The sequence below is a fragment of the Triticum dicoccoides genome, chromosome 1A (assembly GCF_002162155.2).
Source record: "Triticum dicoccoides isolate Atlit2015 ecotype Zavitan chromosome 1A, WEW_v2.0, whole genome shotgun sequence".
Classification (NCBI taxonomy): Eukaryota; Viridiplantae; Streptophyta; class Magnoliopsida; order Poales; family Poaceae; genus Triticum; species Triticum dicoccoides.
The window spans coordinates 334,191,494-334,215,549 of record NC_041380.1 but is presented as its reverse complement, the minus strand read 5'-3'; the positions used below and the strand labels follow the sequence as shown (position 1 = coordinate 334,215,549).

At 41.1% G+C, this 24,056-nt stretch overlaps 1 long non-coding RNA gene across 1 annotated transcript; it reads right to left on the bottom strand.

The window, feature by feature from the left end:
• Nucleotides 1-14,198: 14,198 nt before the first annotated feature.
• Nucleotides 14,199-18,277, bottom strand: LOC119287044. Its single transcript, XR_005140747.1, has 6 exons — nt 18,229-18,277; nt 18,043-18,141; nt 17,805-17,897; nt 16,609-16,700; nt 15,084-15,164; nt 14,199-14,627 (listed from the first exon to the last, which is right to left on the bottom strand). It is a non-coding gene; the product is annotated as an uncharacterized LOC119287044 (long non-coding RNA).
• Between the last annotated feature and the right edge of the window lie 5,779 nt (nt 18,278-24,056).

Here is a 24,056-nt window from a genome sequence, read left to right as displayed (position 1 = left end):
TTTTCTTTTTATTTTAAGAATCATGCTAGTATGAGATATCCCTTTATTGATTTATAGAATACTTCATGTGGTTCACTTATATCTTTTAAGTATCAACTTATATAATTGCTCTTTGTGCTTCACTTAAATCTTTTGAGTATGGTTGTATAGAATGCTTCGTGTGCTTCACTTATATATTTTGAGCTTGGATAATGGTTAGCCTAAATTAATTGTATAATGCTCCATGAACTTCACTTATATCTTTCGGAGTATGAATAATACTATCATCTAAAGTGGATTTAGAAGAAGTTTGCTCCCACTATTCCGAATGAGAAGAATTTTGCTTACGTGAATACTAGTAAAATTTGTATGCTTGCAGATCACGAACAGAATGCTTTATGTGCTGGTTATATTGTTGAACTCATTCATGATGCTACTGAAAATTATTGTGAGGGAGGAATACATGATTGTAGGAGTTTTAATAATATCAAGTTTCGTCTCTATGTGCTTAAAGTTTTGAAGTTATACTTGTTTTGCCTTCCTATGCAAGTTGATTCTTGTTCCCATAAATTGTGTGCTCACAAAATCCCTAGGCATAGGAAGTGGGTTTGGTTCAAATGTGCTAGTCATATTCTTCATGATGCTCTCTTTATGTTTCAATTCTTATCTTTTTTGTGAGCATCATTGAAATCATCATGCCTAGCTAAAAGCCATTAAAGAAAAGTGCTTGTTGGGAGACAACCCAATATTTACCCTTACTATTTTTGTGTGTTCGCATGATTAAGATACTGTAGTAATCATGTATTATAGTTTTTGTTTCAATAAAATGCCAAGTAAGACCTTTGGGAAGACTTGGGTGAAAGTTAATGTGGTCTTGCTGTAAAAACAGAAACTTTGCGCTCACAAGATTAGCTACCATTTTTTACAGAAGAGTGCGATTGAGTTGATTATTTTTTTAAAAGATTAATAGACAAATTCCTCACGTCCACCAATTTATTTCAAAAAAATTGGAGTAGCATAAGTATGGTTGGTGTTCAGATCATTACAGACTGTTCTGTTTCTGACAGATTCTATTTTCATTGCATAGTTTGCTTGTTTTCTAGTTTCTATGGCTTATATTTCTCAATATAAATTGTAGAAATGATATGGTACAGTAGGCATTGTGTGAGAACAATTATGAGCCTAGTCTTTGACAGTACCAAAGTGAATGGTTTACTCTTTATCATACTAACCTATCTCACGAAGTTCCGTTAAGTTTTGTGTGATTGAAGTTTTCAAGATTTGGGTGAGATATCGATATGAGGAGAATAAGGAGTGGAAAGACCCTAAGCTTGGGGATGCCCAAGGCACCCCAAGGTAATATTCAAGGAAGACTCAAGCGCCTAAGCTTGGGGATGCCCCGGAAGGCATCCCCTCTTTCGCCTTCAAAACTATCGGTATACCTTACTCGGAGCTATATTTTTATTCGTCACATGATATGTGTTTTGCTTGAAGCGTATTTTTAATATTACTTGCTGTTTGAATAAAATCATTGGATCTGAAATCTTGAATGAAAAAGAATCCTCACATGGCTATTTAATTGTTTGACTACTCAGTATTCTTCACTTATATCTTTTTGGAGTAGTTTGTCATATACTCACGTGCTTCACATATATCCTATGAGTAAACGGTTGAATGAATTGAATATCATAAATTTGAATTTACATACGTTTCATATGCTTACAACATGGGGAGTAATGACTTCACACATAATAAGTATAGGTAGTAAACTTATTGGAAGTTAGCAAACGCAGAATTGGTCACTTGAACAATTCATGAAAGAATATTGAAGGAATAGAGATTTCACATATAAATATACTATCTTGGACATATTTTACAATTGTGAGCACTCATTAAAATATGACATGCTAAAGGGTTGATGTTGGACCAGGAAGACAACTTAATGGGTTATGTTTTCCTATATCCGAAACGTTATATTGTCTTGGATCATCCAACATGTTGAGCTTGCATTTCCCTCTCATGCTAGCCAAATTCTTTGCACCAAGTAGAGATACTATTTGTGCTTTAAAATATCCTTAAACCCAGTTTTACCATGAGAGTCCACCATATCTACCGATGGATTGAGTAAGATCCTTCAAGTAAGTTGTCATTGTTGCAAGCAATAAAAATTGCTCTCTAAATACGTATGATTTATTAGTGTGGAGAAAATAAGCTTTATACGATCTTGTGATGTGGAAGAACAAAAAGTGACGGACTGCATAATAAAGGTCCATATCACAAGTGGCAATATAAAGTGACGTTCTTTTGCATTAAGATTTTGTGCATCCAACCATAAAAGCGCATGACAACCTCTGTTTCCCTCTGCGAAGGGCCTATCTTTTACTTTTATTCTTCTACCCTTATACAAGAGTCATGGTGGTCATCACTTTTCCTTTTTACACTTTTTCCTTTGCAAGCATTTCTGTTGGAGCGATCTGGATATATATAGAGTAGCACTATTTTAATCTCAGGATTAGAATAACTATTCTGATCACTGTCGGCCTTATAGGGGGCGGAGGAGTGGTTCCCGAACTCGTCGCCCCGCTATAGATCCCCGACGACCAACCCCCGCACCCCCACCTCCCTATCCCTGCTAACCCCCGCCGACGCCCACCGGCCATGCGCGCCGCGACGCCGCCCCAAAACTCCGCCGCCGACAGGCCTCGCACGCAGCCGCCAACCCACACCGATCCCATTTCGTCGCCGGCCTTCTCCCGTGGCTCTCATCCAGCGGCACCGACCTCCTCCTGCAGACCCTCGTCTGGCGATGTCCACATGGACGCAAGGGAGGTCAGAGCCACCGTGCCCAAGCGCGGTCGCCGGAGTTCGATTCGCGTCGCTGCCGACCTTGCACGCTACTACAACCCACCTCCGAGCCCCATCACGGCCACAACCTTCCTGCGCCAGGCGCCGTCGCTACCGCCGAGCTCTCCGCGCTCCCTCTTATTTGACCAAGACCAACCGCCGTCAAGCTCCACCAGTGAGGGTTGCCAACAAAAACGAGTGGCCTGCCACCACCGTCCTCGCGCAGCTCCGGCGAGCAGCATGACCCGCTGTTAACCTTCTCGCGGCGGTCACCTTGACCTTCCCGAGGTAGCATCTCGCCCGCCCCACCCAACACCACTGTTGTGATCGAGCGTCTCCGAGGTCGGCCGCAACTACCCAGCAGCGTGTGGTCTCGCACCAGGTCACCACGCTGCCCACCGGAGTGGAGCGTCGGTCGTGCCATCGACTAACTCCCCTCTGTTGATGTCGGCTGCACCAGGCACCTGCCCGCCCTATGCTGGCTGCCTTAGTGACGGTCGTTTCCGGGCGAGTATCCATGCGCTGGTCTGGCCATGGGGGAACCTGAACCTGAACTTCAGTAGTGTGTTTCCCCAGCGTTGTTGAGTGCCATTGCTATCCAACGAGTGAGCCACACCCGTGCTCCCAATTTCCAGGCCCGTCCCCATCACTCTGTTTCCCCCGGTTGGGTGCTTGGAATGGAATGAACTAGTTTTTGGGAAGAAATCAAACACTGCTCAACTTTCCCCGATCATGCTTCAGTTCAGCAAAAAGCTATAGGAAAATTCAGAGACGAGATTAGTTCAACTTCAGATTGGCCCCTTGGTTTAAATAGTCACTAGTAGTTATTTTGTTCGTGGGGATACATCTAATGCTACTTTAATTCTTTCCCTGTCAGGGGAGGGGCTGTTATTGTTAAGGAAGTGGGGATGAGTAGTGAGGTGAGTGGGGAAAAGATGTATGGCGATCTGCACCTCTACTAATTCCAGTACAGTCTGCAGCTTTCCATGGTCTCATGTGTGGCTTCTCGTTACTTCTCCAACACAGTTTATTACTACAAGATAAGCATTTGGCACACCGATGTCTTTCTCTCTTTGCTCAATTATTCTAGGTTTATTTTGCATTCATGCTATGTTAGAGAATGATTGGATGTATCCGTGGCTGGTAATGATTTGGTGCCATCTTGTGTTTGAAATTGTGTTCATGGAAACAACTATTTGTGCTCAAGAAATAGATGTGTTGCTGCAAAAAATATATTTGTTGACTCTGAGCTAGCTTCCCGTGTGCACTTTCTATGCTTGATAAAATGCCTCATGTAACTATACTAGTTCCTTATGTGTGTGTGTCCGCGCGGGCTCGCTTTTTTTCAAAGGGTACTAGCTCGTTGTGTGTTGGTTAACATTTTGTACGCTCATTCTTGTGTTTTATCATCAAGCCATTGTTCTTCGTTGTTATATTCCTCACTTTATTATAAAAAAAACACTATTCCTTTGTCTATGTAATTCTTACCGATCCAATAAAAAATTCACTTTAAATTTTTAAGCCCTTTTTAGGTTCATGATTGATTTTTCTTTTTGAAGTTCACATATGGCAACAAAAGAAATTCATGGGAAAAAAGTTCAGCAGAAGAAAGAGACTTGCAGAGGTTTTGGAACAAAAATACAACAAGTTCAAAATCAAAAAGAGGCAAATTCAGAAAACTAAGAACACAAAAACATAATGGATAGAGACTCCAACCCATGATGTATTGGTTGTGCAAGTAGCACACGAAGCGTATGTGTATTGTTGTGTGTAATTTTCTTGAATTTTAATAGCAAACGAAGTTCATGTTTCAGAAATTCCGAAGTTCACGTGTACCACATACTAAAGAAATTCTTTTGTGAAAAAAGGGACCGCCTAGGGCATTGCACAGACAGCAAAAAATGCCTAAAAATGTCGCGAGACAAAAAACTTCAAATGATATAACATAGTAAGTTCGTAGAAAGTGGAAAAAACCATAATTTGTTTTGTAAGTTTAACCATTTCTGGAAAAAAATACCTTGAAGTTCAAATTTAAACAATAGGGTAGTTCAATGTTTATTACAAACATGTGATTTTCCTCGTTACTGTAGAATAAACCAAGAAGTTCAAAAATAAAAAATTGAGAGTTCGAAAAGTTTATAAAAAATGGTGTTTTCTACATTTTAGTAAAAAAATTAGAAGTTCAAATTTAAATAACATAGAAATTCAAAAATGTTTATTCCAAAATAAAAAAGGTCAAACTAAAAAAACCGAGCAGTTTAAAATTTTTGTAAAACATATATTTGCCCCATGTTCTTTTAAGATCTAGAAGTTCAACTTTAAATAATTGAGCAGTTCGATATTTATTACATAACTAGGACTTTCCCGTTACTAATGAATAACATCAAGAAGTCCAAAATTTTAAAAAAATATGAAGTTGTTTAATGTTTATAAAAACTCAGATTTTCCCCAATGCTAAAGATTAAAACCAAGATCAATTTCAAAAAATGGAGTTGTTCAATGTATATAAAAAAACTCAAGTTTTCACGTTACTAGAGAATAAAACCAGGAAGTTCAATTGGAAAAAGTGGAGTAGTTTTATATTGATTTGAAAAATCGGTTTTTCTAGTTACTAAAGAATAAAACCAATAAGTTCAATTTGAAATAAGGAAAAGAAGTTCAAATTTTCAAAAAAAAACCTCCAAATTTCAGATTTCTAAAAAAACACAATGAAGTTCAAATAAAAAAAGTAGAGCGGCTCAATATCTATAAAAAACTAAGATATTTTCGCGTAACCGAGAGAAGTTCGGATTGATAACTGCCAGAAGTTCACGTACTAAACATTGTGCATTTTGTATTAAAAAGAATGAAAAAGCAAAGGCTAAAACATTTTGTTGCTAGAAGTTCAAGTGCTCGGCTCAAGAAAGTTCAAAAAATCTTGTTAGAGAGGCTGAACAAAAATACGTGACAGAAGTTCAAGGCGAAAACAGCGGGAAGTTCAACTACTACAGGGAATGCATTTCACGTAAGAATATATGAATAGAAAACAAAGATCTTAAAAGGTTTGTTGAAATAAGTTCACATGCTTCTCCTGGTGAAGTTCAAGATCTCTAGTGCGAGACGTCCGACCTTCAAATACATGTAAAAACAGGCAAAACACGACGTTGTTTTGTCATTTTTAAAACTGCTCTCAAACGACAAAAAATTGTAATGTGTGTCTACATGAAAAACATGCTCCTCTTCATAAGCTTTCCAACGGTGTATTGTATGCTATATTCCGATGAATGGTTTAAAAGTTTTTATGTATGTCGTTAGAAACACACTTTACACATTCAAAAAAATATTTTCAACTGTCGAGAGTATGAAAAACTTATCAACACGAAAAAGTTGCGAATTTTCAACAGCTTTGCATCGGTATATCATGTGCTCAATTCCAGTTGGTGGTTTGGGAGTTACGGGCAAAAAACAGCACGTCAAAAACTGCGTGAAGTTCAAACAAACATGCCCAGAAGTTCAACTACTTCACACAGTGCATTTTCGTTCGCGATGAACGCATAAATCATGATCTCGCTATTTTTTAATTCACCTCAAAACAACAGGAATATCATTTGTGTAAGTTCAAGTCCTCGGTCGGAGAAAGTTAAAAAAATTATTGTGAGAGACGTTTGTACAAAAGGAATATTATTTGTGTAACACTAACGAATGGATGAGAAAATTACAAACAAAAATACGTCACAGAAGTTCAACGTGAAAACAACAGGAAGTTCAACTACTACGCTGAATGAATTTTAGATGAAAAACTTTTAAAATCATCGCGAGTATGAAAAGATGATCAACACGGGAAACTTGCGTGCTTACAGCAGCTTTCCATCGGTATATCACCTAATCAATTCCGGTGAATGGATGGAGAGTTACGAGCAGTGGATGGAGACCAACGAGCAAAAAAATCACGTGAAAAACAGAGTGATGTTCAGGTACACGTGTCGAGAAGTTCAGGTTCTTCACGCGGTGCATTTTCGAAGAATCTGTTTCGCGATAAAGGCAGAACGCATGATCCCGTTGTTTTCGAAATTACTTGAAAATGGCTAGGAATCAGAGAAAACCATCAACATAAAAAAGTTTCGGATTTTTCGTAGCTTTTCAGCAGTATATTATTTGCCCCATTCTGATAAAGTTTGTAGAAATTACGACGAAAATACGTTTTTTGCCATTTTCGAAACTGACTTAAAACCGTAAAGAATTGGGAGAAACAATACATACCAAAAAGTTTCGCATTTGTTCAAGTTTTCCAACGCCATATCATTTGCTGCATTCGGACGCACGGTTAAAAAATTAGCTCAAAAATACGAACTCGGTAGGACTTGGACCATTTTCTAAATTACTCTTAAATCATTCAAAAATTATAAAAAGACTTTCAAGATGAAAAAGTGGCACATTTTCATAAGCTTTCCAACGCCGTATCATATGCCTCCATTGGATTAGCCGTTTAGAAATGACATCGAAAAAACGAACTCAGCTGTTCGGTTTACGAAATTTTACGTTTTTTTAAATTACTCTTTAACCATAGAGAATTAGAGAAAACTTTCAACATGTGGAAGGAGCGGTTTTGCAGCAGGTTTCCAACGCCATATTATATGCCTCATTCCGATAAACGGTTTAGAAATGCGATCGAAAATACGGTTCACGTTTTTTGTGCGAAGAAAAAACAGTTTTCAAAACTGCTCTTAAACCGCTTATATTTTGCCAAAAGTTTAAGTTGGATCATGATACTGGTGTCCATAGCTTTCCAACGGTATATCATAAGCTCCATTTGGGCAATGTTGGCGAAAGTTCAACCTAGTTTACAGGGAAGTTCAACGTACTATTAGCGGGGTAGGTCGGGTTGTGATTAGAATATTATTCTGATCTCGTGATCAGAATAGTGTTTATATATATATGTGTATATATATATATATATATATATATATATATATATATATATATATATATATATATATATATATATATCTGTGTGTATATATATAGGACAATACTATTCTAATCATGGTATTAGAATAGTTATTGTGATCACAGCACCCCTATAAGGACGCGATCGAGATGCTCCCGAACTTTCGAACCAGCAGCTAAAAAAAAGAAAAAAGCCCACCCCCTCCGCCAGCGGCGCGACCTCCCCAGATCCTCCAACGGCGCGACCTCCCCAGGTTCTCCGGTGGCGCGGCCTCCCAGATCCTCGCCGCCGTGCCCAAGCTTGGGCACCGACCTAGCAGCCCCGTGCGCCGCCCTGCCACTTCCCTGCGCCGCCGCCTATGCACAACCGCCATCGCGACCCACCTCCCCGCACCGCCACCTTCCCACCAGCGCCGCCACGGGATCCACGCACCTCCATGCATTGCCGGCGCCTGTGCTCGTCGGCGTGCCCGCGTTCTTCCCCGTTGACGAGATCGAGCGAGTGCCTCCGTTTCCTCCGCCAAGTCTCCTCCCCCATGCGATGCAGGCCTCCCCGAGGTGCCGCGCGCCAAAAACCCACGGCTGTGTCTCCCGCCCTCTGGCTCTTCCTGACTTCCCCCGGTGAGGCTCCACAGCCACCGCACCGCCTCATCCCGGTGGGGCTCTTCCACCGCGGTGCGTAGGCCGTTCAATGACAAAGCCGAGGTAAGTTCATAGGCGCAATGTCCCTCGGATCCCGCTGCAACCATGCTATTCTCACCAGCGCACCATCCATGACGGGCGCCATTTTCTGTTTCTTCACTACATATGTGAATCCTCTCCTCAAATGGCCAGTTGATGTAGACCACGTCATCTTAAAGGAAAGCCAGTGACAGTCTGTCGAGTGAAACCAGTGCACTGTCAAGCAAACATACCTGTGCAGCTGACAATTTGGCCGGCGGCAGCAACATTTCTTGGCACGTGGGTGTTGGTTTTGGCGGGCAAACAAGCAGCAACAAGCAGCTGCAGACAAAAGGTACTAGCAGGTGAAAAAAGAATTCTAGATCAACAATGTTTTACATCGCGACCTCACTTGTTTATAATTTGATGGTAGGCTGTTAGATTTAGTCGACAATTGATGGTGTCATGTCGTTCCTACTATTGAATGCACTCTGAATTTGTATGGTCAATGCTATGAATTATTGAAGCGGATGGACAGGTTTGTAGAATACTCAACTAGATGTGTTAGTCTTCAAACATCAGCAGAGTTCGTTTTCAAACAGCAATACCAATGTACATCTTCTGCAAACAAACAAAAAGGGGAAATATGCTAGTCTTGCTGCTTATCTACTCTTAATTTTGAAGTGACAAAAAAATATTGATCTGAACTGGCAGGTGTTTGATTGGCTCCTCTGACTCCCTTCGCCATGCCACTCACCTCACGTCGCTGGACCACCGCGGTCACAGGCAGAATCCTTTCGTTCAGTATCCAGCGCAAGCAAATCTGAATCCACATGCGCAAGCCTTCCGTTGCCGAGTCAGCCGTCCTTCTGCTGACTGCTTCTGCAGTAGCAAGTCGCGCCACCTGCACCTGTTATCACCATAAGACATTCTACTACACCTATATGTTCTACTGCGACTAAACGCCGGTGGTGGTGAAGTAATACTACGGCTATACGCTACGTTCTACTACAGTTGTATGTCAGCGACCATGAAAATTCTACTACAGATGTACGCCAAGTTGTACTACAGTTATACACCGGCCGTCACAGTGGTTCACATAACTCCTATGTGGTTACAGGACGTGTGTGTGTGTGCTTGTAGGATTGTTGGACGTGTGTTCGCCTAAGCAATAGGCTTGCTCTCAACACCATATCCTTATATTTTTCTCTCTTGCTATTTACTTCACAAAAATGCACGCATACTTTATTCTCTCTAAAAAATGTGCGCACACGAGTGAAAAACCTAGAATTTTGAATTAATAAATGATCATTTCAAAAACTATAAAAGAAGGATTTCCCCGTTTCAAGAAAAAACCTTGGGGTTCAAATTTAAAATACAAAGAAGTTCAGAGTTTATTAGAAACCCAAGAAGGTAGAATGAAAAAAATCATCTCATTTTTTAAATAAAAACGGGATATTCTCCATTAGAAAAAACCCTAGAAGTTCGATTAAAAAATGGAGCAGTACGACGTTTATACAAAAATCAAAATTTCCTGCTTATTAAAAAATGAAAACAAGAAGTTCAAAATAAAATAACGCAGTATTTCAAAATCTTAAAATAGAACATTTCGAAATTCATAAAAAGGATTTCACCATTTCTAAAGAAAAAAACTTTCGAAGTTCAAATTTAAATAACAAACCAGTTTAATACTTCTTACAAAACTAGGAAACCAAGAAGTCCAATTTACAAAAATAGAGCAGTACGGTATTTATAAAAAATATATTTCCTTGCTACCAAAGAAATAAAATCATGAAGTTAAATTTAAATCAAGATATAAAAAATTGATGTATATGGAAAATCCAAAATTCTTTCCATTTCTAGGGAAAATAAAAGTATGAGGTTCAATTTAAAGAAATATTTGATGCTTATTTGAAAACATATTTTTTCGAAGAAATAAGACTAAGAAGTTCAATTTAAAATAACATAGAAGTTGGAAGTATATAAAAAAGTCAGACTTGTTGCAAGAAGTTCACATGCACCTCCGTGAACGGTTCAAAATTTATATTGCGGGACATCCGACCTCCAATTACATGTTTTCAAAAATGGCAAAAAATGACGTCTGACCTTCAATTGTGTGTATTCGACGTATACACAAAAATGTGACAGAAGTTCATGATGAAAACAATGACAAGTTTAAGTACGGAAAAAATGCATTTCATGTCAGAATAAAAGTATTAAAATGTAAAAGCTTAAAATGTTTGTTGAAATAAGTTCAAGTGCTCTATCTGGGGAGGTTCAAATATTCTTGCGAGAGAGGTTGACCTTGTATTTCCATGTTTCATTTTTTCCGTATAAAAATCAAATACAATTCTTTACTCAAAATATAAAAAGGTGAAGTTCAAATTGAAATAACAGAGAAGTTTGGAGTTTATTAAAACCTAGGATTTACCTGTTCAATAAATAAAAACACAGCGCCATTTTTGCACTTTTAGAAACAACTCATACACGAAAAAATGATTGCTAGAAGTTCAAGTGCTCGGCGAGGAAAAGTTCAAAAAATTCTTGTGAGAGAGATTCACCGTGTATTTAGATGTCCAAATACATAAAAAATATGTTGTTTTATAATTCTCTCAAACCAGAGAGAAGTTCAAAAGTGATAACAACAGGAAGTTCACGTACTACATGGTGTGTTTTTCATATAAGAAAACTACAATAAAGTGAAACAGAGTGAAGTTCAAACAGACATGCCCCAGAAGTTCAACTACTTCACGCAGTGCAAAAAACAGCTCGTCAAAAACAGACTGAAGTTCAAACAGACATGCCCGAGAAGTTCAGCTACTTCACACAGTGCATTTCCATTCGCGATGAAGGCAGAAATCATGATCTCGTCATTTTCTAATTTATTTCAAAACGGCAGGAAAATCATTTGTGTAAGTTCAAAGTCCTCGGTCGGAGAAAGTTAAAAAAAATTGTGAGAGAGGTTTGTACAGAAAGAATATCATTTGTGTAGCACTAACGAAATGGATAAGAAAATTACAAACGAAAATATGTCACAGAAGTTCAACGTGAAAATAGCACGAAGTTCAACTACTACGCTGAATGAATTTTAGATGAAAAACTTTTAAAATCATCGCGAGTATGAAAAGATCATCAACACGGGAAACTTGCGTGCTTACAGCAGCTTTCCATCGGTATATCACCTGCTCAATTCCGTTGAATGGATGGAGAGTTACGAGCAGTGGATGGAGACCTACGAACAAAAAAATCACATGAAAAATAGAACGAAGTTCAGGTACACGCGCCGAGAAGTTCAGGTTCTTCACACGGTGCATTTTCGAAGAAACTGTTTTCCGATAAAGGCAGAACGCATGATCCCGCCGTTTTTGAAATTAGTTGAGAACGGCTAGGAATCAGAGAAAACCATCAACATGAAAAAGTTCCGCATTTTCCGTAGCTTTTCAGCGGTATATTATTTGCCCCATTCTGATAAAGTTTGTAGAAATTACGGCGAAAATACGTTTTTCGCCATTTTCAAACTGAGTTAAAAACGTAAATAATTGGGAGAAACAATACATACCAAAAAGTTTCGCATTTGTTCAAGCTTTGCAACGCCATATCATTTGCTGCATTCGGACGCACGGTTAAAAAATTAGCTCAAAAATACGAAGTCGGTAGGACTTGGACCATTTTCTAAATTACTCTTAAACAATTCAAAATTATAAAAAAAAAATTCAAGATGAAAAAGTAGCGTATTTTCATAAGCTTTCCAACGCCGTATCATATGCATCCATTGGATTAGCCGTTTAGAAATGACATCGAAAAAACGAACTCAGCTGTTCGGTTTACAAAATTTTACGTTTTCTCAAATTACTCTTTAACCATAGGGAATTAGAGAAAACTTTCAACATGTGGAAGGAGCGGTTTCGCAGCAGCTTTCCAACGCCATATTATATGCCTCATTCCGATAAATGGTTTAGAAATGCGATCAAAAATACGATTCACATTTTTTGTGCGAAGAAAGAACGGTTTTCAAAACTGCTCTTAAACAGCTTATATTTTACCAAAAATTTAAGTTGGGTCATGATATTGGTGTCCATAGCTTTCCAACGGTATATCGCAAGCCCCATTTGGGCAATGTTGGCCGAAGTTCAACCTAGTTCACACGGAAGTTTAACGTACTACTAGCGGGGCAGGTCAGGTTGTGATCAGAATATTATTCTGATCCCGTGATCAGAATAGTGTTTATATATATATATATATATATATATATATATATATATATATACACACATCTGGGCTATTTTGTTACGCGTTACAGAATATTATTCTGTTACCCTACTTGAACTGATGAATTCAAGCGGTTGAACTGATGCTTTCTGTTGCTGTTAAAAATTGTCTTCTTTAGTTCAATTTTTTTTGCAATTTTTTTGTCGAAACGGGGCATGTAATATATCGTTGGAAAGCCTTTGGCATCCACATTACAATCTTATAAATTTTTTTCGCAAAAAAAAATTATGATTTAAGAGCAGTTTTGAAAAAACCGTTTTTTTTAAATTCGAAAACGCGAATCATATTTTGGACTTAATTTTCAAACGGTTTGTCGGAATTGAGCAAATGAGATGGCGTTGGAAATCTTGTGAAAATCCGCATCTTCCATATATCTACTATTGTTTTCAAATTCTATATGATTTAAAAGTAATTTGAAAAACGGTGAAATTCTGGGCGAAATGTCATTTCACTGTTTTTTGCAAACGGTTTGTCGGATTGACGCAAATGATACGGCATTGGAAAGCTATGGAAAATGCGCAACTTTTGCGTACATAAAGTTTTTTCTAATTACTTACAGTTTAAATACGAATTCAAATACGGTTAAAATTGGTTTTGAACGCGATATTTTTAAAAAGTTTGTCGAAATGGGGCAAATAATATACCGTTGGATAGCCATCGAAAATGCGAAACTTAGTCATGTTGGACGTTTTCTCTACTTTGCAACCGTTTAAGAGTAATCTTGAATACAACATGACGGATCCTGTTGTTTTCTCGTCCGAAAAACAAAGTAGTCGTACTGATATATGTGTATGTTTGTACTGAGCTATTTTTTGTAGAGTAATTTTAAATGGTTCCAAAAAAAGGTACTTGTACTGATGCTTGCATGGGTTTGTACTAAGCGTGTTTTCAATAACTAGACTTTTGCTGTGTTTTTTGGGTAATATTTTTCTCATAAATTTTCAACGGTTTACTGTATCCTAGCCCTGAACTTGCATGGTTTATATTGTTGAACTGAATGTTATTGTATCGTCGGCCCTGTGCTTGCATTATATCATCGAACTGGATGATATTTTTTCGAAAAGAAAACGTTTTTTATTCTTTTTTTGAACTAAACATTTTTTTACAACGATGTTCTGGACTTCTCTTATTTTATGACTTGTACTTTTATATTTTATGACTTGTACTTTTATCATTTGAATTGCATGGGGTTTCCTTTTGCTTGAACTTTTACAATTTGAATTTCTGTCATTTCTTTTATTCTGAATGGACCACCTTTTTTAACTTGTAGTGATCAATATTTTTAATTAAACCAATTTTCCTTTGTAGAATGGACCACCAATTGTATGTACATCAATTTTTTATTACCTCTAAATGAACTCTATTTTTAGTTGAACTTCCCCTGTAGATGTACATGAATTTTTTACCTGTAAATGAGCTCTCCTCTTTTCTTGAACTTCCAGTGTAGATGGCATGATTTTTTCCATTCAATTCAACATTTATTTTGAAACTGAATATGCACAAGAGAAGGACCACATGCATCCAACAATCTGACGAGGTTATAATAAATAGGAGACAATGTATACAACAGAAAGGCTTCAAGTAGTACTATAAAAAAATCAAGTAGTACCAAGCTCTCCTTATTTTGTTTGCTGTAGTTCCTCAAAGTGATGTAGCATACACATGATTGCTTTTTTAGGAGCTTGAACTATTGTTTCGGTCAACATAGGACCATCAATTGTAAAAGTGGCGAACTGAATATAACTTATTTCTATGGATCTCCATGGAGTAAAACAGGGAGCAGTATGTGAATGGTAGTACAAGAACGATGAGCATGGCTGTGGCATCCAACGATGGCATCATTAGCAAGATGGTGTAGAAGGCGCCTAAGGAATCCCTTGAACTCAGGATGCAGTGGCAGCAGGGAATTTTTTTGTTGAATCCACTAAACATAAGGGAGCTCCTTCGACCTGTAAGATGGATGGAAAAAACCATATAAGGTGAAATGAAATTTGTCAAGGTCGAAATGACCGTAATCATGTAAAACATGTAAAAATAACGACAAGTTCATGCATAGTAACATTAGAAGTACACAAACAAAGCTAAACAAAAGTTCTGTACTTTGAAATACTTCATTTAGTTCCCAAATACTTCATTCGTTTCAAAATATGAACTTCTATATTTATTTTCTTAGAACTTATTATGTTTTCCTTGCAAATTTCATGGGGTTTTTGTGTTTCATGTTTTTTGTTTATTTTTGTTTCTATTTTTGAATAAACTTATTATTAGAGAGACTCCTTTTTCCTTTTCAATTCAAAAGTGAGCAAAGACTAGTTTTAGGTATCAATATAATCAACATTTTTCTATGAACGGCCTGGTCGCTACGATAGTGAACGGCCTGGGGTGACGGTATTGGACTGACATACATAGCCGAGGCCAATAAGGGTAGCACGGCAGCAGAGCTACATGGACTCCAGGGGCATCAATACATGAACTTCTTGTTGTACCTGAACGCAAATAGTTTTAATACCCATGTAAATAACATAAAAGATGTAGAGGGCATCAAATCATAACCAGAACATATATGTTTTAGAATCCCTCCAGGCTGACACAAAAATATCCAATCACCCTCTGTTATAGAATGAATGCAAAACACAAAAGAAAAATAAATGAGCAAACTGCTTATCCTGAAGTTTGGGCAAACTTAATTGGAGAACTAACAAGAAGGAATACATTAGACCATGGAAAGGTGCACATCATCCTAATTAGTAGAGGCGCAGGTTGCCAGCCCGGATCTAGGAGAGACATTTTTTCATGATGACCTTCTGCTCCCTCTCCCTACCTTAACCCAAACAGACGAATAAAAAAGAGCCAACTATAAATGCAAAGTACGCAGAACTCTAAACTTTTCTAGAGCTTTTTGTTGAACTGAAGCATGCTTCGGAGAAGGGCGAGATCAAGCGGATCGGGAGGAAGCTGAGCAACATACATTGGAGATGCAAGACCACAATACATCAATTAGAGATGTCACTGAACTCTGGGACATTTGTGCTACAAGAACTGAATCTACAACAGTCTAAGACTTTCAGGTTCCATATGCAAGATAGCTACAAATTGCTAAAATCAATCACCAACAGAAAAAACACCAAAAAGGTTAAATGGCTGCTTGAGGAAGAGCCAAAACTATTTTGGGGTGGCGGACGGCAGCAACATGTGAGTTGGGTTGTCGTGCATCGGGAAGGGTGAGGAAAACGGCAACCAATCACTATAGTGGAAATAGGAGCTGACGGACGTGGACTGCTGCTCGGCATGAACTTGACCGTCCGGATGCCACGGGGCTGGACTAGGGACGGCGCTGGACATACTGGAGCAGTGGCAAGGGAGCTTAGAGAATCAGTGTACATCGGCAACGGTCTGCTCGCACAAGGTGATGTACTGCTCTCCTGGGATGAACGGGCGAAGTGTGTGCCTCCCGAGCCGCGGTGTCGAATTGCTTTAGGTTGTGTCGCTGAACGACCCGGTGTGGCGGCTAAGAAAGGTATGGGCAGTACAATGATGGAGCTCCACAGGATGTGGCACAAGGCTCGACACAATCGGCCTAGGAGCTGCGACGGTGAACGGCCTGGGGTGGCCGGGTTGGACTACTAGTACGGACGCCACATCCTGGAAACCTTTGCAATTGACATGGGGATGCTTCCAGATGCACCTTCGATCATGCACCAAGACATTTCATTTTATGTTTTTTACAGTAGAACAAATACTATTTTTTATGCCAAGTAAGTTCAAACAGAACAGAAGTGCGGCTTCATTTGCAAGAATAGAAAAGAACATAGGTTTCTTTTGATACATAGAGGCATAACACCTGTTTTGCTAGAGGAATAACATGGAAACAAGGAGGAAATTGGACTTGCAATTGTTAAGTAGGTGAACTGAAAAGCACACAAAACATACACTGAAGAGCGGGATCCGGCCGGTGAGTTGCGGTGGGCCGTCTGCACACACACGGTCACACTCCACCGTGCCCCAATCTCCACCTCGTTGAACTGAATGAAATTTATAAATTGAACCGAATTGAAAGAAGAATTTGGACATCATGTGTACATCAAGAAATAAACTTGAGCAGTACCAACTCCTAAACAATTTTTTTTGGTATACTGAGATTAGAGATTGTACATTGGTGAACTTTTTCTCCCTACAGAATCGTTGATCAAATAGATGTACTATTCGCGAGGTTTTATCAACATGATAAGTAGTAGCAGTACCACTCTAGGTGGCAAAGTAGTAGCGGCACAAAAGAAGGCCACCATCAACAGTGAGTACTACCGCGACACCTAAACTATGTGTTGGCCACGCTTGCTTTACATATTACTACAAGATTTTTATGGAAAAAAGTACTACAAGATTCGTGAACACAAGGGAATATAGAAATTGCACTGAAGGTGTGAATTAGAGCAGCTGGAAGAGGATGCAGCAGCACGCACACACCACCAGATAAGTTCTCCTATCTCCAGAACACATGTATACATACACACATCTCCATCTACAACAAACAAAAGAAATTGTTGACCTCCAGAGTTTTTGCAAAGTGAATTAATTTTTGCAACCAGAGAACTTGCTACACTTAGCAAAGGTGAACTACTAATTCCCAAAAATTATAGGATGTCTACTTCCCTGAACCAGAACTTTTGAACTTCACGTATGCTCATATATGCTATTTCTTTTGAGTTCCCTATCAAATGATCGGTTTCAGTAGACGAGAAAATTGGCTCAACCTCATAGCTACGAAAATGAATTTGATTGAACCTTCACACATAGAAAGTTTAAACTTTGCTCAATAGCTAAATAGTTCAACCACATACATACAAGTAGAAAACATGCAAAATTTGGTCCTATTTAGACATATACATGAGTACAATAGATCAAGTCCCCAAAATTTTGTATATAAGATAATTGATAGCCATATTTCTTAGTATTTTTGAAATATACATGAGTACAATAGCTCAAGCAAATAGGAAACCACGTAAGTGATGGAGAAGGCAGAGAATTAGTTCAACATCCAGTCAGCAATTTAAAAGTAAAGAGGTAACAAAATGTAGTTGAGCTATACTGCATCACACACAAAAAACTTGAACTTTACATAATCAAACCTGCTTAGCGACGAACTCCAGCTTAAGATGTATCATGTACCAAGACCAAGCTTAATATGTATCATGTACCAAGACCAATCTAGAGAACCAGAACTGCAGAAATTAGCAAATTTGAACTTTTAGTAATTCATTCCATCGGCAAAATGAATTACAAAATCTTCTCTTCACAAACTATGTACATCAACAGCAAAATCGAAGCAACAACTGTAACCATATTTGAAAATCGCAGAAGCAATACATAGGTGTACTGATGTGTGGGGAATTTTAGAACTGATGTTCTATTATTTTTGACTACTGATGTCAATCTTGCTCTTCTTTTTCCCTTGCTGCTTGTTTCCTGTGCACCAAAATTGTAATAGCAAAGCACCTTAAATTAATTGACAAAATAGGTTCCTCTATGCACAAAAGAGGGAGTCTGTCCAACCTGTTGACATTGTTTAACATGGCAGTCTACAAACTCTGTTGTGCATCTACAAATCTTCTCATGCTGTATGAAGAACATGGAAAAACATATGTAATTGGACTTACAACTGGCAAGTAGATGAACTGAAATGAATACAAATACCCGTTGTACTATACAGGAATAACATGGAAACATAGATGAAATCAAACTTATGATCGACAAGTAGATGAACTGAAACAGAATACAAAGATACATGTAAAGAGGAAGGGGGAAGGCCAGACCTCGTCGTTGCACCATTGAATGGCCTCGGTTGTCGGCAGTGAACGGACTGTGGTGCCGGCGGTGAGCGGCATGTCTGCTGCGGGAATCGGGGGATGGGGCACGGCCTGCAGAAGCAGGAGGCGGTGACCTACAGAAGGAAGAGACCGCGACCTGACGGCAGAAGAGAATTGAAGAAATAAATATTGGGGTCTGCTCATATATCCACAAATTCAGACACCAAAACTAAAAGAAAATAATAGAACAGAAATAAGAGAATGTTAAATTTGACGTATCAGTTTTTACCATCACTTCCAAACCTTTAGTTTTTTCACTCCTATCTAATCTTCAGCAAATTCTCTAGCGGACTATTATTCTTGTCAAAAGTAATCAACATGAATGATCTCCACCAGTTACCAATTCTAGTGGAGCTATTTGTACCTTCATCATAGAAAAAAGTAGACTTAATATTTCTAAGTTCTGAAGATGAACAAATGAATCATACAAAATACTATCCAAAAATCACACTTTCACGATACCGAAATTATGAACTTGCCATACAATACTTTTTTATTTTTTCATGCGGCACTCTTTGAACTTGCACAATTCATTGGTGGCAGGAAGCAGCAACTAGAAGTATACAATTGTTTTACAGCATCCTAAACCCTGAACGGTATATGTAGGAAATCTAGTCAGGGTCTCAGGAATCAACTAAATTTTCCACTCAATTCTATATTTCATCACTACTAGTAGGACTCAACCATAAGTGCGGAATTGTAGCAATGTTAAGGAAATAGTTTCAGGAGCTACTCATGCCGGATGTGGGGTGCTCGCGCTCGTGGACGCTATCAACGCCGACGATGGGATCCAGCCATCCACGGGAGCCCCGCTCATGGACACTGACGATGTGCTCCGGGGGATGTTTAATCTCTACCTAATTTGCCACATTTTTTACAGCTCACTTGCAGAACAAAGAGACATATTAGGTGCCTCATTTTTTTCATGGAAAAATCAAATAACATTTTTGGACGCCAGAAGAAATTTAGAGGAAAGAATCTTACCTCCACAGTGCAGTAGCTGGCCTCCCTGCAGCAGGAGAGAGACGAGGTGCTCCATCGAACGTCACCGTGGGAACGACATGGTGGTAGCTAGATCCTGGGTGTTGCTGCAATGAACGGGCCGGGTTGGTGGCGTTGAATGGCCTGGGGTGGTCCGGTACTGTGGTTATGGAGCCCCACTAGGACGAGATGCGCGGTGTGGGAGCCGGGCGAGATGGGGGCGCGGCGGTGGCCGGAGCTGGTGGAGATGTGGTCAGGGCGGCGGCATGAGCCTGGGAGGAGAGTGCGGCAGGGAAGGTCGGGGCGGCGGTGCGCATGGCAGGAGGAGTAAGGAGGTGCGGCGGCAGCACGCGTGCTAGGAGGAGGATGGAGGTGCGGGGGCGGCGGCACGGGTACTAGGAAGAGGAAGGAGGCACGGGTGCCAGGAGGAGGAAGGAGGCACAGGGATGGTAGCGCATGTGCCAGGAGGAGGAAGGAGGTGCGGGGATGGCGGCGCACGTGCCAGGAGGAGGAAGAGGAGCGGGACCGGTGACACATTTGGTCTGGAGGAGGAAGAAGAGCCAGGTCACTGGCGCTCTTGGTTGGGAGAAAATGAGGAGAAGTACGGCGACGGGTGTGGGGAATCAGAGATTGGAAGGAGGTGGATCCGTCGGCGGCCAGTCACGGCGCCGCGGGCTCCCTCGCTCCGGCTACCGCCGTCGCTCGCTCGCCCGCGACGGCTGCCTCCGGCGGAAGGAGGTGGGTAGGTTGGGGGCTGGTCGGGAAATTTCTACTATGGTCTGCGCGTCGCGTCCTTATAGGGGCGAGGGGTAACAGAATAATATTCTGTTACTAGTAACAGAATAGTCCAGCCCTATATATATATATTTCACTTGGATGTGGGTTTTCATAAATTATTATTGTTGACATTACCCTTGAGGTAAAAGGTTGGGAGGCGAAACTATAAGCCCCTATCTTTCTCTGTGTTCGATTAAAACTTTGAACCCATAAATATCACATGAGTGTTAGCAATTGTGAAAGATTAAATGATAGTTGAGTATGTGGAGTTTGCTGAATCAAAGTTCTTACATAGACCCTTCCCGAAAATAAGATGAATTGCAATTGTTTGATGACTAAGAGCATGGTTTGTTAGTTTTCAAGAAACTTTATGATCTATACTTTAACATGTGAATAGCTTGTTACTTGATCATGAGAAGTTTTATGAGTTGAGCTACTGTTATGATATATAATGATGCTATAAAAAGTGATTGAAACTATCGTTGATCAAACGTAAGCACTTGCTAGCATTCACACTTCATAAATTATTTCTTTTATCATTTACCTACTCAAGGACGAGCAGGAATTAAGGTTGGGGATGCTGATAAGTCTCCAATGTATCTATAATTTATGAAGTATTCATGCCATGTTTACAATAGTTTTATATGATTTTGGTATGATTTGATTAGAACTAACCCGGACTAACGCTATTTTCAGCAGAACTACTGTGGTGTTGTTTTTGTGTAGAAATAAAAGTTCTCGGAATGCGATGAAAATCAATGGAGAATTTTTCTGGAAAATATAAAAAATACTGGAACAAAAATCTACCGGAGGGGAGTCCCGTTGGCCCCACGAGGGTGGGGGCGCGCCCACTGAGGGAGTCCTAGATTAGGGGGTCCTCAGATAGCCGGACTACATCCTTTGGCCGGACTGTTGGACTATGAAGATACAAGATTGAAGACTTCGTCCCATGTCCAGGTGGGACTCTCATTTGCATGGAAGGCAAGCTTGGCAATTCGGATATGTAGATCTCCTCCCTTGTAACCGCCTCTGTGTAACCCTAGCCCCCTCCGGTGTCTATATAAACTGGAGAGTTTAGTCCGTAGGACAACAACAATCATAATCATAGGCTATCTTCTAGGGTTTAGCCTCTACGATCTCGTGGTAGATCAACTCTTGTAATACTCATATCATCAAGATCAATCAAGTAGGAAGTAGGGTATTACCTCCATCGAGAGGGCCTGAACTTGGGTAAACATTGTGTCCCCTGCCTCATGTTACCATCCTCCTTAGATGCATAGTTCGGGACCCCCTACCCGAGATCCGCCGGTTTTGACACCGACATTGGTGCTTTCATTGAGAGTTCCCCCGTGTCGTCACCATAAGGTTTGATGGCTCCTTCGATCATCGGCAACGATGCGATCCAGGGTGAGGTTTTTCTCCCTGGACAGGTCTTCGTATTTGGCGGCTTCGTACTGCGGGCCAACTTGCTTGGCAATCTAGAGCAGATCGAGAGCTACGCCCCTAGCCATCAGGTCAAGTTTGGAAGCTTGAACTATAATGCCGACATCCGCGGAGAATTGATCTTCGACGGATTCGAGCCCATGTCAGGTGCGCCGCACAGTCACGACGAGCATGACTTAGCTCTACCGCCGGACGGTGTTTGGGAGATCACACATGTGGCTACTTTGGCCCTCAATGCGGAGCAGATCGTGCCATCCGAGGACAGGTGGATGGACCCTGCCACGGAGGCCGCACACTCAGCGGCAATAGAGCCGAATACTGACTTCACTTCCTATGAGACATGTGTTGCCGGACCCTTGGATTCGTCCCCGGCCACAGGCTCCGAACCGCCTGCGTCCGTGCCTATCGAATCTGATTGGGCACCGATCATGGAGTTTACCTCCGCGGATATGTTTCAGCACTCGCCCTTGGGCGACGTGCTAAATTCATTGAGGTCTCTCTCCTTGTCAGGAGACCCTTGGCCGAACTATGTCCGGCTTGAGTGGGAAGCGGACGACGAAATTCATTCCCCACCCACCACCCACTGTCGATGACTTAACCGACATGCTTGATTTCGGCTCCAAAGACATCGACGGTATGGACGATGATGCAGGAGAAGAACATGAACCACCGCCCACAAGGCGTTGGACTGCCACCTCATCATACGATATATACATGATGGACACCCCCAAAGAAAGCGATGGTAATAAGGCAACGGAGGATAATCCCCTCGAGAAGCAGTCTAAGCACCGGCGTCATCGGCGCCGCTCCAAGCCCCGCCATAGCAAAAACAGCGATACCGGCACAAGAGACAATAACGCTGCGGATAGTGTCGAAGACGAAGACAATCCCTCCAGCCAGGCTTCGAGCGGGAGGATGGGCAAGCTAGCCCTAAGGAACAGGCGGCAGATGGAGAATCAGAGGATGACAATTACATGCCCCTCTCCGAAGACGAGGTGAGCCTTGGCGACGAAGAATTTATCGTGCCTGAGGATCCCATAGAGCAGGAGCGCTTCAAGCGTCGGCTTATGGCCACAGCAAAAAGCCTGAAGAAAAAGCAACAACAGCTTCAAGCTGATCAAGATCTGCTAGCAGATAGATGGACAGAGGTGCTGGCAGCCGAGGAATACAAACTCGAGCGCCCAACCAAAAGTTACCCAAAGCGCAGGTTGCTACCCCAATTGGAGGAGGAAGCATTAAAGCCTACACTACCAGCGTATGATGCGGCTGACCGGCCACCTCGTGGCCGAGACAAAGCGGCATATCAGCCCAAAGTCCAACCCGCACCCCGTCGCCAGTCAAACAAAAACACCAAGGCCCGGGTCAACACGCAGGACCTGCGAGACGTATTGGAAAACAAAGCGGGATATACAAGATCGATCTACGGATCACGGGGGCGCGCCCCAACGCGTGACAACGACCGTCACGCCGGATATACTAAAAGCAAATCCGGCCGGGCCGAATACAACAAACAAGACTCGTACGGACTGCGTCGTGACATAGCCCGGCACAAAGGCGCCGCACACCCCCTATGCTTCACCGACGAAGTAATGGATCACGAATTCCCAGAAGGTTTTAAACCCGTGAATATTGAATCATATGATGGTACAACAGACCCCGCGGTATGGATCGAAGATTTCCTCCTCCACATCCACATGGCCCGCAGTGACGATCTACATGCCATCAAGTACCTCCCATTAAAACTCAAAGGACCTGCTCGGCATTGGCTCAATAGCCTGCCGGCAAACTCCATTGGCAGTTGGGAGAATTTGGAAGACGCATTCCTTGACAACTTCCAGGGCACTTATGTGCAACCACCGGATGCCGATGACTTGAGTCACATAACCCAACAGCCAGGGGAATCAGCCAGGAAATTCTGGACTCGGTTCCTAACTAAAAAGAACCAAATTGTCGATTGTCCGGATGCTGAGGCCTTAGCGGCATTTAAGCATAACATCCACGACGAGTGGCTCGCCCGACACCTCGGCCAAGAAAAGCCGAAATCCATGGCAGCCCTCACGACACTCATGACCTCGCAGCAACAACACATCAAGAAACCCTGGCAATTCAGATGCCAAAGATAGCAACGGCAGGCCACATCGCAATAGACACAAACACCGTAACAATGGCGACAACACCGAAGACATGGTAGTAAATGCCGGATTCAGTGGCTCTAAATCCGGTCAGCGGAAAAAGCCGTTCAAAAGAAGCAATCCGGGCCCGTCCAGCTTGGACCGCATACTCGATCGTTCATGTCAAATGCATGGCACCACC